An 18415-nucleotide genomic window follows, 5' to 3' on the forward strand; every position below is an offset into this window, starting at 1 on the left:
AGTGTGTCTGTGTGTCTGTACGTCTGTCCTTTCCTCACTCCCTTGCCACCCCAAGTCATCGCAACCCTTGGGGATGCAGCACTACCTGACCCACAAAAGATCAGGAACTACTGAATAATTATAAATTAGCTTGAAACTTTAAGCAGGGGACGGGAATGGAGGCTCAGTGGTTAAGAAGAGAACCCAAGTTTAGTTTCCTGTACCCCTTATTGTGGCTCATGAAGTAATTCCAGTTCCAAGGAATCTGATGCCTCTTCTGGCCTCTGTGGATACTAGGTGTAGACATGGTTGCATACATATGTGCAGGCAAAGCAATTATACACATAGAATAAAATAAATATTTTTAATTCAATCATGTTTCTATAAATATAATTTTTAAGGAATTAATAACTCTTGTTTAGACCTTGTTTTGTTAGAAGTATGAAAGCTTCAATAGGGCTGGCCACCAAGCCAGGGAAGGGGTAAAAGGCAAGCAAGAAATGCCACGTGTGCGCGCGCGCGCGTGTGTGTGTGTGTGTGTGTGTGTGTGTGTTGTATATAGCATGTATATGTGGTGTATGTAGTGTGTATGTATGAATGTATGCTGTCTGTGAGTGTATGTGTGTGGTGTGATATGGTATTGTGTAGTTTGTGTGGTGTTTATGTAATAAGTACACATGTATGAGGTATATGTGTGCTTTGTGTATAATGTCTGTGTGTGTGTGTGTGTAGTATATGTAATATATGTAGTGTGTGTGGTATATGTAATATGTGTGGTATGTTTAGTGTGTGTGTTACGTGTATTGTGTGTATGTGTATGTGAGTGTTGTCTGTGAATGTATGTATGTGGTATATTGTGTGGTATGATATGGTGTGTGTATGTGTGGTGTGTGTGTGGTGTGTATGATGTATGAGGGGGTATGATGTGTGTGGAGGATATGATTTTTTTTTAAGACAGATCTCACTCTGAGCTCAGCTCTTTTCTTTACTGCCAGCAATTACCGATTACAATCTGTTTTTACTGCATGCTGTCTGGCTGTGTTTATCTTGGACAAAGACAGATAAATTACAGTAGTGCATAGGATGTAACTTATTGGTGAAATAATATACCCTCTGGGACTCTAAAGATTTACCATCAAAAGCCCAGGGAAGGTTGACAGCACATTTGAGAGATACCAGGAAGGAGCTAGTTACAAGCATGTGTATTGTAGTCTGCCTCCAGCAAGGTGTGTGTGTGTGTGTGTGTGTGTGTGTGTGTGTGTGTGTGTGTGTTTTATTATAGTATATGGTGGGGAGATGTGTCTTGGTGTATGCATATGTGTGTATGGTATGTATGTGTCCACTGTGTGTGTGTATGTGGTATTTGTGATGTATACGATTGTGTATGTGGCGTGAGTATGGTGGTATGTGGTGTGTGTGAATGTGTGTGTGTTTGTATGTAGTATATATAGTATATGGTGGGGGATGTGTCTGGGTGTATGCATATGTGTGTATGGTATTTATGTGGACTGTGTGGATGTGGTGTGGGTGTGTAGTGTATGTAGTATGTGTATATGTGTATATAGGCATATGCATATGTGGGGTACGTATGTGACAGGTGTGTATGGTGTGTCTATAGTGTGTGTGTGTGTGTCTGCAGTCCCTGTGATAATGTCAGGAATAAATCCTTATGTCATAGACAAAAGGAAATTCTCTAAAAGTCCCACATTTGTTTTTATAGATGACCCAAGGATGAATTTGTAGCTTGAGGACAGTAAATTGATAAGGAGCATTAGCACCACTTGTCATGGAAACCAGAAATAATGCTGATTGGTGCCAGGGCAAAACCATACACTGGCAGGATGGTCAGCAAAAGCAGCCCACTGGACAGGAAATAAATGAGGGAAACCCACATGTCTATTAGACTGAGTTTTTGTCTCAAGTTGGGGCAAGTGCTGAAACAGATTTACCAGAGGCTCTAGAACAAGAGAGTTCTAGCAGGGTTGAAGAAACCGCAGCCCTGACTAACGTAAGATACGTTCATGAAGAATGAAGAGCATATGACACACAGAAAAGACAAGGCTGACAAGGGAACAGGCTGAATTTTGAACATATTCCCTAAACTGCACGTTACCCATGGGCAGAGGATGGAAGCCTTGCATATTCAACCTTTTTCCCAAACCACTAGCCAGCTGCCGAGTTAGAAAGCCACCTGACTAAACTAGGTAAGTGAGTTCAGATCAGCTTAGGTTACAAATTAGATTCCTATGCCAACAACTAAAAATAAGAAGGGGGGGGTGACCAGCACTTGGGAGGCATAGGCAGGTAGGATCTCTGAGTTCCAGGCCAGTCTGGTCTATAGATTGAGTTCCAGAACAGCCAGGGGTATATAGAAATATTTGTCTTGAAAGAGAGGGAGAGGGAGAAGGAAAGGAGAAGAGAGAGAGAGAGAGAGAGAGAGAGAGAGAGAGAGAGATGAATATATTTGGGGCTAGTGAGATAGCCCAGCAGGTACAGTTATTTATCATACAAGCCCTGTGACCTGAATTCAGGAAAGGCAGAAAGAAAGAGAGTTGTTCTCTGATCTCTACATGGACACCATAGCACACAGGACCCCCACACCCATAATTTGCATGTACCTTCACATGCGCACACACAGACATACACACACTAATAAATTAATCTTAAAAGTGAGAGTTCGATGTCAGCCTAAACTACATAAGTGAGTTCAGATTAGCTTAGGTTACAAATTAGATTCCCTATTTCAATACAAAAAGCTAAAATCAAAAACAAATAAGTGAATAAGGCATAGGCATTAGGAATTACACATCTGCACAGCAACATATTATACAGTTTAGGTCTGAGCAAACCGCTAAAGAAAAATAAGAATACTGAGGCACTATAATATATTGCCTAAATGTATAGTTATTAGAACCAAAAAAAAAAAAAAAAAAAGACTTGTGAAGTGTGATCCAAACTCAGCACCGACATATGCAACCTCCCACACAAATAAAGACCTGGACTAAACCCCCAACCACTTGCTCACCCAAACAAGATGCCAAGCAGATGCTCAGCCTAGCAAACAAAACCTTCAAGACAGCTGTTATCCTTCATCCCAAAGATTAAAATGACATTAATGAAAGTGATGGATTATTTTAAGTGCTGTGCCTACACAAAACCAAAGGGGGAACTGTCAGAATCAACTTTATGAGCTCTGGAAATAAAAGAAGATTTTTCACCCACAAAATAGGTGCCAAACCAAGAAGACAGCTTTAAAACAGTCAGTAAAGTGTTTGCATGCAGCCATAAGGACCTGAGTTTAGTTCTTTTTTTTTTCCTAAGATTTATTTATTGTATGTATGTGAGTATACCAAAGCTGTCTTCAGACACACCAGCAGAGGGCCTCAGATCTCATTACAGATGGTTGTGAGCCACCATGTGGTTGCTGGGAATTGAACTCAGGACCTCTGGAAGAGCAATCAGTGCTCTTAACTGCTGAGCCATCTCTCCATCCCCAGAGTTTAATTCTAAAATCCATGTAAAAAGCCAGATGTGGTAGCACGGAGCTTGTATACCCAGTGTTAGGGAGAAAGAAACAGGAAGATCTCTGGTGCTTGCTACCTGGCCAGCCTAATCTAACCCTGAACCTCAGTTCCAGTGAGAGACCTGGCCTCAAAAACAAAGTAGATGGCTCCTGAAGAATGACATCTGATATTGCCCTCTGGTCTCCATTACCCCTCCCTTACACACACACACACACACACACACACACACACACACACACACACACACACACGCACAAAACCACACACACATATACACACCCCACACATACACACACCACATACACATATACACATATACACTCACACAGACCACACACACATACGTGCATACACACACAAACACTCCACAAACACATACACACATGAACCCATGCACACATGTACACACACGTGAAGACTGATCTATCTGGATACATCTGATTATACAAAAATTTAATTCATCTTAGCTGACAGCAACTACCACAGGGTATTAAAAGTTGTGCCTGAGGAAAGATGCCAAGGTCAGGCCACAGGGGCAACTGCAGCACACATGAGGAAGAGCTCACTTACAAAGCATTTGACACATCATAGACAAACATGATACAAACCTAGTCCAGGCTGGGTGTGGTGCCTCACACCTGTCCTGCCAGCCCTGGGGAGGCTGAAATGAGAGAATTGAAGCAAATTCAAGGCCAGATTGGTCTACATAAATGGTTAAGTTCCAAGCCAACGAAGGCTACGTAGCAAGACCGATCTCCAAAGGAAACACACGCACAAATATGAGTAAGTTCAATATAAAATAAGCAGGAAAATCTGTCACCTATTGTGGTTTGAATATGAATTGTCCTTCAGTGGCTCATGTCTGGACACTTGGTCCCAGAAGGTGGCACTGTTCTGGAAAGTTGCGGAACCTACAGGAAATAGAGACTTGCTGGTGGAAGAGGCTTTTATAGCCCAGCCCTTAGTTGCTGTTCACTCCCTGCTCCCAGCTGTGGAAACAGATTAACAGCTGTCACATGGCCTGGCCCCTATGGCTTCCCACCAAAATGGGCTATATCCCTCAAACTACAAGCCAGAGCAAACCCTCCCCCATTTAAGTTGCTTCTTCTTGGGTATTGTAGTTACAACCTGGAGAAGAGTAAGCACTACAAACGTTAAAGGAACAATGAGGTTTATTTAAGCAGCCTTGCTTAACAGGAATGACTCACGGTCTTCCGTGACTACACACGCATGAAGCATATCCTGTTTGTGTTGAGCAAATTCATGACGCCTGGTCTACACTTTACCATAGGGTCACTACACTCCCCTTTAGCTTTTTCGTTAAAGACTGATTTTTTTTCCCCCACACAGAATTTTACATTTAATCAAAGAGAAGTATTGCAAACCTATGGCCTTGTTTCAGCTTATTTGGTTTCCTGTATTTGGATTGCTTCTTATCCTTCCCAGTAAGTCTGTAAGATACTAAGACTATAAGATACTAAGATACTAGGGTTTATTTTTACAAAGAGGGGACATTAATTAATTAATTATTAATTAATTAGTTAATTAAGAGAACATATCCATGACTCACCAGTACTGACCAACATAAAAATTAGACACAGCAAGATTTTTACCAGCCGGACTCTCTCCCCAGCCCCTAAAAGGCAGTTTTTTATTGATCTTTGGCTGACATGTGAAAAGCTGTGAGTATTTACTATTGAAGAGCCCAGAGTAATTCTAGGCTTTGGTCTGCTGCCAGCCCTTACTGCACGCCCTCAAGGCCTACATTCTTCTCAGCTGCAGGAAAAATAAAATCACCTGGCCTGAGTGAGCCTCAGAAAGGTTGAGATAAGATGGCTGCCTTAGAATAGCCTTGAGCCTGTACCTACATCCTGCTGTCCGCCACACCCTGGGCTCTACCTAATCCTCAATTTACAAATTCCTTCTTTATTATCCCCCGAGACTGCTCCACCCTTTCAAAGTAGTTGTTGTTAGCCTGGCCAGGACCCTAACCAGTTAGAAGCATTCCCACCCCGAAGTGAATAAAGTTACTTTTAGTTTATTTCTGACTCCGGTGGTCCTTTCCTCATTATTTGCGCCCCGTGACCCCAACACTATATACTTTCTATCACTCTGGAGATAAATATGCACATACAAAACAATTATCACTATCAAGCACATAAACAACCTTTCCCAAAATTTTCTCAACCCTCAAAATAATAAAAATAATACTATTACTGTGTGGTTTTCATGTTTTTAATGGACAAGTATATTAACTAACCTAGAAAATTCTTACATGTACTTAAAAGACTACACTGGAGAAATGACTCAGAGGCACCTCCTCCCCGACACACACTAGGTATCAGCCATATGACAGGTCTAGTATTAAATGAAGTTTATTTGGGACATGGGGAGGGGGGCGTAGGAAAGGGATGTGAGACAGAGAAAGAAAGGGATAGAGAAGAACAGATAAAGAAATGAGAAATAAAGAAGGAAAGAGGGGGACAGGGAGAGGGGGGAAAGGGGGAGAGAGAGAGAGAGAGAGAGAGAGAGAGAGAGAGAGAGAGAGAGAGAGAGAGAGAGAGTACTTTTATAGCAAGCCAGGCTCCTACCTGGCTCTTGCTAGGTAACTGTTGGGCAGAGCCTAGAAGAAGTGCTAATATATATCCTGCCACAGAAAGTAATCCACTCCTGCAATCCCAGTACCTGGGAGGCTGAAACAAGATTTCTTCAAGTTGGAGGCCAACTTGGTCTAAATGAGTTCAGGTAGAGCTACAAAGTAAGACTTTTATCTAAACAAGCATTTGCAGCATAGCATCTTATAAAATCAGCTAAGTCACACTGACTAATTGGACCTACGTTCTCACTGATTTTTTTTCTTACTTCACTAATTACTGAGAAAACGGTGTTGAAATAACCAACCCAGTCACTGCCGAACTTTCCTCCTCTGTTCTCATGGATTTTTGCCTTTGAAGCTTTCACAGATGACTTGAATATTCATTTACTTTTTTAAATGAATTGACAGTTTTACCATTATGAATTGTCTCTCTTCTTCCTTTGTAACTTCCATTTTCTTGAAGCTTAGTAATTTGAGACTAATAAACAATCTTTGTAGGTTTGGCGTTAAATGAACTATCTTCCATATCATTGTTGTCTAGAATATCCACGCCTTCCCATTTAGACTGGGTGTGCTCTATGCTTTATGTGTGGTGGTGCAGAACTCAGAGGCAGAGACAGGCAGATCTCTTTAAGTTTGTGGCCAGCCTGGTCTACATAGCAAGTTCCAGGCTAGGAAGGGATATACAGTGAGACCCTGTCACTAAAATAAAATAATACAATTGCTAGGAGACCCTGGCATTGAGGTATTTAAATCCCATGGTCTCTAAATCTCTTGGTTTGTGAATCTTGTCTTCCACAGTTGCAGGACCCCTCAGTCAGGTATAAACTATGTGCCATGTTCCAGCTTTCCTTTTCATCCTGTATGCACTTTGCCTTGGAGGTATTTTAATCTTGAAATAAAATGTATTGGTAAGTTGTGTCCAAGCAGAGTAAAACAAAACAACAAATTGAATTTATGTTTTTGAAATGTCAGTGCATTTTGTGCCACTAATGCTGTGGTGTACATCTGAAGGCTTTTTTTTTTTTTTTTTTTTTTTTTTTTCGAGCTGGGGACCGAACTCAGGGCCTTGCGCTTCCTAGGTAAGCGCTCTACCGCTGAGCTAAATCCCCAGCCCCCATCTGAAGGCTTTTAATGGTTGTTTTATACTTTAGAATCATGGGAAAGTTCAATTTGTAATCCCGGTGTATATTTTAAATGAAGAAAGGAGGGAGGGAAGGAAGGAGGGAGGAAGAGAAGGAAGAAAGAGAGGGAGGAAGGAAGGAAGGCATGTCAAGATTCCACAAAATTGTCCTCTGACATCCATAGATATTCTGTGACCATACACACACACACACACACACACACACACACACACACACACACACACACACAATACTTTATATACACATGAAACAATAATTATAACAGGGTCCCAGACCTTAGCACAACTGAATTCTTGATGGAAGTACCTACCATTCAGGTCATAGACAGCACCACCAGCCAAAATGAAAACATAGATCAAATCCATCAAGCCCATAGTTCTGGGAAAGTCTTCAAATGTACTAATCTTGCTTTTTGGCTTCTGTAGTTATCCTTCTGGCTAACTGTTCTTGCTAACTGAAGTATGTCAACCAGGAATATAGTTTTTGTGCTTAAGAGCTCACCCTGAGAAAAGCTGAGACCCAGTGTAGTTGCTGGTTGGCCAATAAAGACTTTCTTTTTTTAATATTTATTTATTTTATGTATGTGAGTACACTGTCACTGTCTTCAGTCACACCAGAAAAGGGCATCAGGTCCCATGGTTGTGAGCCACCATGTGGTTGCTGGGAATTGAACTCAGGACCTCTGAAAAAGCAGTCAGTGCTCTTAACCACCCCCTAGTAAAGACATTCTATTGGCTTAAATCCAGTCTTCTCTGTGGATACAACAACAATAATAAAGATGTTCTAAAAGGAAAAAAGAGAATGAGGAACAGTTGTTCTCGTATTCGCAGTCTTAAGAGATACTGGGAAGGACTGAGGATATGGTTTGGTTGGTATCATGGTTGCCTACATGCACGAAGTCCTATGTTTCAGTTCCATTACTTCATAAACCGTGAGTAGTGGCCCACACCTGTAATTCTCAGAAGACAGAAGCAGAAGGGTCAGAAGTCCACAGTCACTCCCAGCTTCTTAGCAAACTCAAGGTTAGCCTGGGCTACCTGACCTTTGAATTAAAGAAAGAAGGAGTGAAGGAAGAGCTGGAGGGAGGGAGGGAGGGAGGGAGGGAGGGAGGGAGGGAGGGGGGGAGGGAGGGAGGGAGGGAGGGAGGGAGGGAGGGAGGCAGGGAGGGAGGCAGGCCTGGGGACACTTTCCAAACTGCAGTACATGGAGGCCAGACATGGAGCCAGGGTATTGCAAAGTGAAGGAAGCACCACAGATGTGCCCTTTTCACATGTGTGGACTTGGTGAGGCAATGAGTCATAGAGAGAGCGGCAGAGCAGATGCAGGAGGTTGTCCCCTGGTCACAGCTTGGTGGGATGCCAGGCTGTCCCTGCCCCGCCTTGGGCAGAGCCTGATCATTTTGCACAGCAACTCCATTTTGGTTAAACTGTTACAGTTCCCAGAACTAAGTAATTTGTTTTCTGGCACTGAATGATTTGTTTCTGAGATCCTCTCCCTCTCCAGCCTAAGGACCCATGACCTGGGTCTCACTGTGGGCCCCAGTAATCACCAGGCAGGGAAGATGTTAATCCATCACTCAACGTTAATTAACTTCCTACTCCCTGGTTACCCCTAGCAATAACTAGCTGTGAACCAAAGAGGAAAAATTTCACTCTACTTCCCATCCAGCCTTCTGTGCTCCTCAGGCAAGGTGACAAGCACCCTTCCCGCTGAGCCTTCTCACCCGATTTTATCTTTTCATTGTACAAACTAAATAGTACAGTTTGATGTGTGTTAAAGTTTAACCCTCTTTGCAATCCCTCTTTAGTGTTTAAGAGCCTTGGGCTTGTTTTTCCAAATAATCTTTAGTGTCAGCTTGTCTACAGCCAGAAAAAATAAGCTACAAAAAGAACACTATTCTTGCCTTGAGAGAACATTAACTGAACAAGAGAACTGCTCTGTTGATGTGTCCTTCGGAGAGCTAACCTACAGACTGTGTCGAAGTAACCTATCCAGGTGACTTTCCCTTTGGTTTAAACTACTGTTAGATTTTTCAGGAGTGTTTTCATGATTACTTTAAATAGACATTAAATATTTCCTACAACATTTATTCTGATGTATATTCCTGGCCTTATGCTTCTGATTGGTGTGTGTGTGTGTGTGTGTGTGTGTGTGTGTATGTGTGTGTGTGTGTTTATATGTGTGTCTGTGTATGTGCGTGTCTGTGTGTGTTGTTGTCTGTATGTGTGTCTGCTTGTATGTCATCTGTATGTGTGTCTGTGTGTGTCTGTATGTGTCTGTGTGTATCTGTGTGTATATGTATGTCTGTGCATGTGTCTGTGTGTGTCTGTGCGTATGTCTGTGTGTGTATGTGCGTATGTCTGTGTGTGTATGTGTGTGTGTCTCTGTGTGTGTCCTCTGTATATCTGTGTGTATGTCATCTGTGTGTGTGTGTGTGTGTGTGTGTGTATATGTGTCTCTGTGTGTGTGTGTCTGTGTGTTGTTGTCTGTATGTGTGTCTGCTTGTATGTCATCTGTATGTGTGTCTGTATATGTGTCTATGTGTCTGTGTGTGTGTCTGTGTGTGTCTGTATGTGTCTGTGTGTATCTGTGTGTATATGTATGTCTTACATGTGTCTGTGTGTCTGTGCGTATGTCTGTGTATGTATGTGTGTGTGTCTCTGTGTGTGTCCTCTGTATATCTGTGTGTATGTCATCTGTGTGTGTGTGTGTGTGTGTGTGTGTGTGTGTGTGTAGATCTTTGTTGGTTTTTGAGACAGCTGTCTCACTTAGCTCAGGCTGGTCTCAAACTCCAGATCTTCCTGCCTACACTACCCAAGTGCTGGGATTATAGGGTGTCTGAATACTTATTTAAAATGGTAACTGTCATCACTGCCCTTTTTACAGTTCTGAATAATCAAACTCAGGGCAGATGATACTCTCTGCTCTGCCACAACCTAGGTCTCACTATGCAACCCTGGCTGGCCTAGAATATAGTATATAGACCAGGCTAGCCTCAAACTCACAGAAATCCACCAACCTCTGCCTCCCAAGTGATAGGATTAAAGGAGATGTGTGTGGACACTATTGAAGACAGTTGAGTCTAAGCACACATCCAAAGCGTGACTTACAGTTTCCTATGATATTGCCAGGTCGGGGAGTTCTTCAAAGTAAAACAGATAAACAATCTACAAATGAAAAGGTCCTTTTCTCTCTGTGGGTGAAAAATATTTGTACCAAATGATCTGAGAGTTAACCTAAATAGATAAGTGACAGAACCCAGTGCAATTCAAACATTTTTTAAAATTATGTCTTTTAACAGGCTTACAAAATATTAGGTGACCAAGGATTTTTTTCCACAGTCTTAGTTTTAGTTAACCCTTCTCTTCCTACCCCCATGTGTTCAACTCCTTTAAAACCTTTTTCCATTTCTCCTTCTAATGGCCCCTTTCTAGGTTCCTGGCCTCTACAAGCACTTCAAGTTAAACACACATATCTTAGTAACTTTTCTATTGCAAAAAAAAAAGATGGATTGGGGCTCATGATTTCAGAGAGTTAGAGTCTGTGATCATCACATCGGGGAGAATGGCAGCAGGTAGGCAGGCTAATGCTGGAATAACAGCTAAAAGCTTGCATCCTGATCCTTAAGCACCAGACAGAGAAAGCCAACTAGGACTAGCTAGGGCTTTTAAAACCTCCAAACCCACACACAGTGACACCACACCTCCAACAAGGTCACGCCCACTCCAACGAGGCCACACCTCCTAATCTTTTCCAAACAGTTCCACCAACTGGGGACCAAGTTGAGCCTATTGGAGCCATTTTCATTCAAGCCACCACAATACTAGTACTGGAACTTTGAAGCTAGGCTCTACATATGAGGGAAAATATGCAGCATTTGTCTATCCAGGCCTGGATCACCTCATTCAATGTGTTTTCCAGTTTTCCTGAATATTTCATAATTTCATCTTTTTACAAATGAATAAAATTCTACTTGTATTCCACAGTTTTATTATCCCTTCACCAGTTGATGGACATATGGGCCGGTTCTTTCCCTGGCTATTATGAACAGAGCATCATTGACCATGGATGTGTGTGGAGAGGCAGTGGCAGATAGGGATGGAGTTTGAAGCCCTTGGCAGCCCCTATAAATGAACTGCAATGGAGGTCCTTAGGAATTATCAGTAAGCCTTCTGCAGCTCACTCTCTCCCTCAGAGAGCTAGCTCGGTTGCTGTGGAGCCTATAGACGCCGAGTGCTTAACCATACATATGGTTAATCTTAATTACCAACTTGATTAGATCTGGAATCAATTAACATATGTGTATCTGGGCATATCTATGAGGTCATTCCTTTCCAGGGAGGAGTAACTGGAGAAGGCCAGATTGGGACCGATGAGGTATCCAGGCTCATGAACTAAGCACCATGGGCTTCCCAGCCTCTCTGGAAATTCAGACAGACAAATGTGCCCTACCTAGTCCTTACACTATCAGCCAGTCTAATAAATTTCCCTTCTGTAACATATAGTCACCTTATTGGTTCTGTTGTCTAGATAACCAGCTAACACAATGAGCTACTTGGTTAACTGGCAACTAGAGTTTTCCAGCATGAACCAGATGTTGTTTGACTCATTAGCCCATAAAATTTTGCTAGTTTGCAACACTCCATTCTCAGAGTCTTAAAGCTCCTGAAGGCACAAGTATATGACATAAAGGAGTATCCCCGTAGGCCTAAGGTCTCCATCCCTGCAATATGGCTTCTATCCACCCACAACTACAAACCAGTGAAGTCAGGGGTTCCCCCCAAAATTAAGTGAATAAGAAAGAGAAACTTAGAGGCTGATTTACAAAAGGTTCTGGAACTGAGCAGCTGCAGCACCATCGCCTATTTTAGGGACATCCCTTATTTCTCTTGCTGGGATAAAACACTGGCCAAAAGCAGCTTAGGGGAAGAAAGAATTTATTTTATCTCACATTGTTAAGTAGTCCATCACTCGAAAACAGTCAGGGTAGGAACTTGAAGCAAAAGTCATGGAGAAACACTGCTTGCTGCCTCACCTGCAGGTTTATACTTAGCTTTCTCAAGCAACCTAAGACTACCTGCCAAGGGAATGGTGCCACCCACAGTGGCCTAGACCCTTCTGAATCAATTAACAATTGAGATGATCTCCCGAAGCATCCTCACAGGACAATCTGATCTAGGGGATTCTTCAATGAGACTCACCTCTCAGATGACTCTAGGCTGTGTCAAGTTTGCAACTAAAGCTGACATCCCTGAAATGCAGTGATGGAAGAAAACCCACCCTCCCTTCCTCTAGTAAGCAGGGCTTGGAGCCGTGTGACTAGTAAGTCATTTTGCTTACATGGAGAATCGGGCAGACATATGACTGTGGACAGACTCATGGGCTGTGGCTGATGAGGACTTAGAAACACCATGACAGCAAAACTGGTGACAAGCTTTGTGGACAGACTTCTCCAAGGAAAAAGGAAAAAAAGGAAGAATTTTGTGTCTTATGTGAATTCTAACCAAAGAGAGACTTCAGCATGGAAGGACTTTTCTATTTCATTGATTTATAGTTGTGTGTGTGTGCGCGCATGTGTATGAGCATATGTGTGTCATGCATACACATACATGTGCCACAGTACATGTATAAAAGTCAGAGGACAACTTTCAGGAGTCAGTTTTTTGTACCATGCAGGTCCTGGCCATTAAACCAAGCCTTGGTGACAAACACCTCTTCCCACGGGGCTATCTCACCAGCCCATAGAAATATTTAATAATCAGGAGTCTATCAATTCTGGCCAGCTTCTTTGTCAAGCCATGATGGAAGGGGTCAGTTAGACAGGGCCTCAGCCACATGAGTTTCTACTCACTGAGTCAGGCTTTGCTCTTCCCATTGTCACACTGAGAGTCTGCCAACAGCTGAGAGCAAAAGTGAGCCCCTAGTATGAGGTGATTCCCTAGAAAGTCTGTAGCTACCCTGTGGCAGGTTGATCACGACGGACCACTTCTCATGGAGTAAAACATTCTGAGTAGACACAGACTGAACACAAATGTGTCTTCACCCCGTTCTCAAAGTCTTAAAGAATGCTTTATAAGAGGCAGAACAGAAAGACAGAAAAGATTATGGACACAGAAGGGAAATGTAAAAGAAAAAAAAAAGTCCCATTATCTCAAGCCTGGTCCTTTTTCCTGATGACAGAGTCAGGAAGCTTCAGGCTCTGCTGATAAAGCCTGAATTGTCTACAGAGGCAACATCATGTTTTCCTAAAAACATCTTATCAAAGACAGCCAATAAATTGTGCTTACTTAGGCCAAAATAATGTGCAGTCTTGACTTTCTAGCACTCTCCTCCAATTCCTAGATCTAAACAACACCCCCACAAATCCCATTGTCCCATGAAAGGATTTTAGCAATAGGGTGGATTAGCAATAGGGTAGTCTTCTCTGTGGATTCTCAGCACCCCACCCCCAACTACCTCTGACCCTGCCCAGCCACAGTGGAAAGGAAGGGGTCGGTTATACAGGGTCTCAAGAAAGTGAACTTCTGCTCTTGAGCTTTTGGTTTTGTTTACAAGAGAAACTTCTTTAAACTTGCTGTAAATTACGTCTCTGGATTCAAAAGGAAGAGCATATTTTTTTGTTTAATGTTTTTAATTAATTATTTATTCATATCCCAATCACAGATTCCTCCCCTGCCTCTCCTCCCAGTCCTTCCCTCCGCTCACCTCACCTTCCCCTAGCTCTACCACCTCCCACTCCTCCTCCCTTTCTTGTCACAAAAAGGGAGACCTCCTACGGATATCAGCCATCCCTGATATATCAAGTTGCAGTAAGAATAGATGCATCTTCTTCTGTTGAGGCTAGATGAGGCAGCCCAGTAAAGGAAAGGGGTCCCAAAGGTAGGCAACAGAGTCAGAGACAGCCTGTGCTTCCCACTGTGAGGAGTCCCACATGAGGACCAAGCTACACAACTTGTTACAAATCTTCAGAGGGCCTAGGTAAGTCCCATGAAGGGAAGAGCGACTTTGTAACTTTTAGAAGACATAAGTTGAGAGCCATCAACATCCTATCCTATATATATCCCTTAAAGAAGCCTAAGTGTAACTCTCCCTGTGGTAGTCTACACTCACACTTCGGTGTATCTCATCCTTTCTCTGTGTCTCTTTCTAATAAACCCTGTGTTGAATATCTGTACAAAGCAGCAGGTCTCAACCCCTTTGGGGGTCAAATGACCCTTTCACAGGAGTCATCTAACTCCATTAGAAAGCACAGCAGATGTTTACATCATGATTCATGACTAGCAAAATTACAGATATGAAGTAGCAATAAAATAATTTTATGGTTGCAGGGGGTGGGGGGTGGTGTCACCACAACAGGAGGAACTTAAAGGACTACAGCATTAGGAAGGTCGAGAACCACTAATACAAGGAATGTCTTTTAGGGCCTGTGAGATGGCTCAGTGGGTAAAGGTTCTTGCCACTGGAGCTGCTGGGCATGGAAGCTCCAGTGGCAGGAGAAAATCAATTCCTGAAAGTTGTCCTCTGATCTCTACATAGGCATCATGGAGTGCGCACCCACACAAATAAGTGTAAATAATAAAACAGTGAGTTTCAGTCCATCTCAAACTCTCCACATTGAAAGTTTTCACTCTGAAATTCCTTTCTTCTTCATAGCCATGAATCCTAGCTTTACTCGAGTCGAGGTCCCTAAGGAAAAGGGTGTGTGAGGATGGAAAGGAGCTGCCCCTCTGTTCTCACCGACACCCACAATACACACTATCATGGTACTCCATACAGATTTCTGATCATGTAATATCAGGTGAAGGAATCATGGCCCCATGCTTTCGAAATTCAATGTTCTTACCATGTTCTATCCTGAAGCGGCTTGATAAAATAACATAATGGTTTTGGCAGAGTTTTTTATGACACTAGCAACAAGGAAGGCTGTGTGAAAACAGGTGTTGCAATCTCCCAGATCAGGCCACATCCTCTGCAGCTGCTCAACCCTCATGCCTCCTGCAAGGAGCTAGCAGGCACCACCAGCTGTGGCCTTGTGGTCTTGTTCCCTACCCCCCTTACCTCCCTACCCCAATTACCTCCCAGGAATTAAGAGTCAACCCCTAATGTAGGCTACTCACTAACTATGTGATATAAGACCTCCTCTTTTGCTCAGAAGTCTTTAATGTGGAGGACCCCAATTTTTCTGGTGAGATTGAAAGAGTTCTCTGTCTTCAGAACCATGCTTTCTGCTACATTAACAATTCTTTATAATTTTCTCCCCTGGAGAACAGTTAACCTCGTCTCTCCTCTCTCAAACCATTCACCACCTCTCATCTCTATCCCTAAAATCAAAGAGACAGAATGAATGCTGTATATGCTCTCAATTAGCACTCGGCATAGCATTGCTGCTTCTCTCAGAGGCAGGAACACAGGTCCAGGAAGGGACTGGAAATAGAAGTGGCACCATTCACCCTTTTGGCAAAATTGTTGCTTTTGTCCATGCAACCTTATATTCTGCTAGCCTACAGATCACAAAATCAATACCACTGAATTGGAAGTTAAAGCTGCTCCCGATTGCCTGACCTGTAAATAACCTTACTTATTTTCAGTCACTTGCAAGTCTGATGCAGGAGGATTGCAGGTTCAGGGCCAGCCTGGGCAACTCCACGAGTCCCTGTCTCAAAATAGAAATGCTCATTGGGAGAAAAAGTCATTGGAACTGTTATTGAAGTCATTGGAACACTAGAGCAACTCAACTTAGGCAGTGCTGATCATGGCTCAAGTCTTCTGGGAAGATTATGTGAGTCCCTTATCGAATAAAGAACTGTAATTGAGGTTAGGGAGATGGCTCAGTGGTTAAGAGCACTGACTGCTCTTCCTAGAGGTCCTGAGTTCAATTCCCAGCAACCACACAGTGGCTCACAACCATCTGTAATGGGATCCGATGCCCTCTTCTGGTGTGTCTGAAACAGTGACAGTGTACTTATATACATAAAATAAATAAATAAATCTTTTTTAAAAGACTGTAATTGGAAGAGGGTTGAGCTGCAGGCAAAGGAAATACAGACCATGTCAAGAAAGACAATTTGTATGCACAAATAGATATGAGCACCTGGGCAGCCATGGAGACAAACACAACTCCTAAGAGTGGTTTTCATTACTTCGTTTTGAATGTTTGTATGTGTATGGCTGTGCATGATGACTGTGGTTCCATCTCTCACCCAATATACAATCTACATAATGGAGCTAAGTGTTAGTAGTTCACGTCTGTAATCACAACATCTAAGAGGTAGAGACAGGCAAGAGCATCCGCAGCTCAAGTCCAGCCTTGTTTACAAGAGATCTGTAAAATGTAAGTAAGTACTTACTTATCTGTAAGTAAGTAAATCCTACTTAAGGTATTCATATTTTTTTTCTTTTTTTTCGGAGCTGGGGACCGAACCCAGGGCCTTGCGCTTGCTAGGCAAGCGCTCTACCACTGAGCTAAATCCCCAACCCCCTAAGGTATTCATATTTTAAGACACCAAAAAGAGGAGTGAATACTATGGTGGTTTGACTAAGAACAGACCCCCTAGGCTAATAGATTTGAATGTTTGGTCATTAGGGAATAGTGCTACCTGACAGGGTTTAGGTGTGGCCTTACTGGAGGAAATATGGCCTTACTGGAGGAAGTGTGGACTTATTGGAGGAAGTGTGGCCTTACTGGAGGAAGTGTGGCCTTATTGGAGGAAGTGTGCCACTGGGGAAGGATTTTGGGGTTTCAATGCTCAAACCAGGCCCCATATCTCACTCTCTCCCAGCTGCCTGGTTCTATGTAAAACTCTCAGCTACCTCTCCAACACCATGTCTGCCACCACAATGGTAATGAACTAACCCTCCAATATAATGCAAGCCTCAATTAAATGCTTTCTTTTATAAGACTTACCGTGGTCATGACAGCTCTTCTTAGCAATAGAACCTTTACTAAGACGAATTTTAAGGAGTCTGCATCCTCTTCTGGGAAGAGGTTTCAGTTGTATGCAGGACGGTTGTGGCCTGTGAGGCATGCATTTGTCACTTAATTTGGAAATTAACTGTGGCATACAAAATGTATATGAGTAATAAGAGGAAGTAGATCATGATTGTATTAGTTACTTTCCTGTCGCTGTGATAGAACACGCTGACAAGCTCAAAAAAAAAAAAAATTAAGCAACAACAAAAGAGCAAATTCTTGATTGAATAATCAAGAATTATTCAAGCGAAAGCTTCATCTCAGTCCGAATGTCTACCATCACAGGATGGGAAACAGCCCGTGTGGTGGTACACAGCTGTAATCTCAGCACTTAGGAGATAAGTTTAGAAGATAAGCTGGAGGGAGACACAGCCACTACCTCTATTGCTGTGCAGAGACACCATGGACAAGGCAACTCTGTAGCAGTGAGCTTTTGCTAAGCTTCCCACACACATCCCACATGCATACCCAGGAGCTATTTTTGGATCGGCAAATGAAACACACACACACAGTAGCTTATTTTTAACAGTGCCTTACTAGCGCAGTGGCAGGGCACTTCTAAGCCTCCCCCGGCTAGCATGCCCTTCCCTCTGATACTCAACACTTTCTAAATCTAACTTGGCTGCTCTGTTATCTTCTGTGAAAACCATTGGTCTTTGCCCAAGATGCTTCTGGGCAGCGCTTGTGGAGTGGGGTGGTGCACTTTCCCTTTAATCCTACATTTCGGATGATCTCCCCTCCACAGCTCCAAATCTGTTACATCTGTCTCCCCTGGGTTATGGCGATCTGTCCCTTCCTTCCCCTGCCTTAGCCCTTGCAACTCTAAGGGTCCCACCCCGTCTCCCTTTGCCCAGTCATTGGCTGTCTGGCAATACTTTATTGCCAATCAAATCCGGCTAGGAGCAGGCTTCCTTTAGCCTGTGTGCAAGTTTTTTGAGTAACACAACTAGCAAGAGAACAACAGCCACTGCACAACTGTAATAAAAATGTCAGTTGTTGGCTTGCTCAAAGTTTTAGAGGGTTAGTCTGTGGTCATCATGATGGGAAGCAAACAGACATGGTACTGGAGCAGTAGCTGAAAGCTCTCTGTCCTGAGCCATGGGCAGCAGGCAGAGAGAAGGACTGAAACTATGGGCATTTGAAACCTCAAAGCCCACTCCCATTGGTACACAACCTCTAACAAGGTCACACCTCCAACCCT

This window comes from Rattus rattus, chromosome 14 (assembly GCF_011064425.1).
Source record: "Rattus rattus isolate New Zealand chromosome 14, Rrattus_CSIRO_v1, whole genome shotgun sequence".
NCBI classification, from domain to species: domain Eukaryota; kingdom Metazoa; phylum Chordata; class Mammalia; order Rodentia; family Muridae; genus Rattus; species Rattus rattus.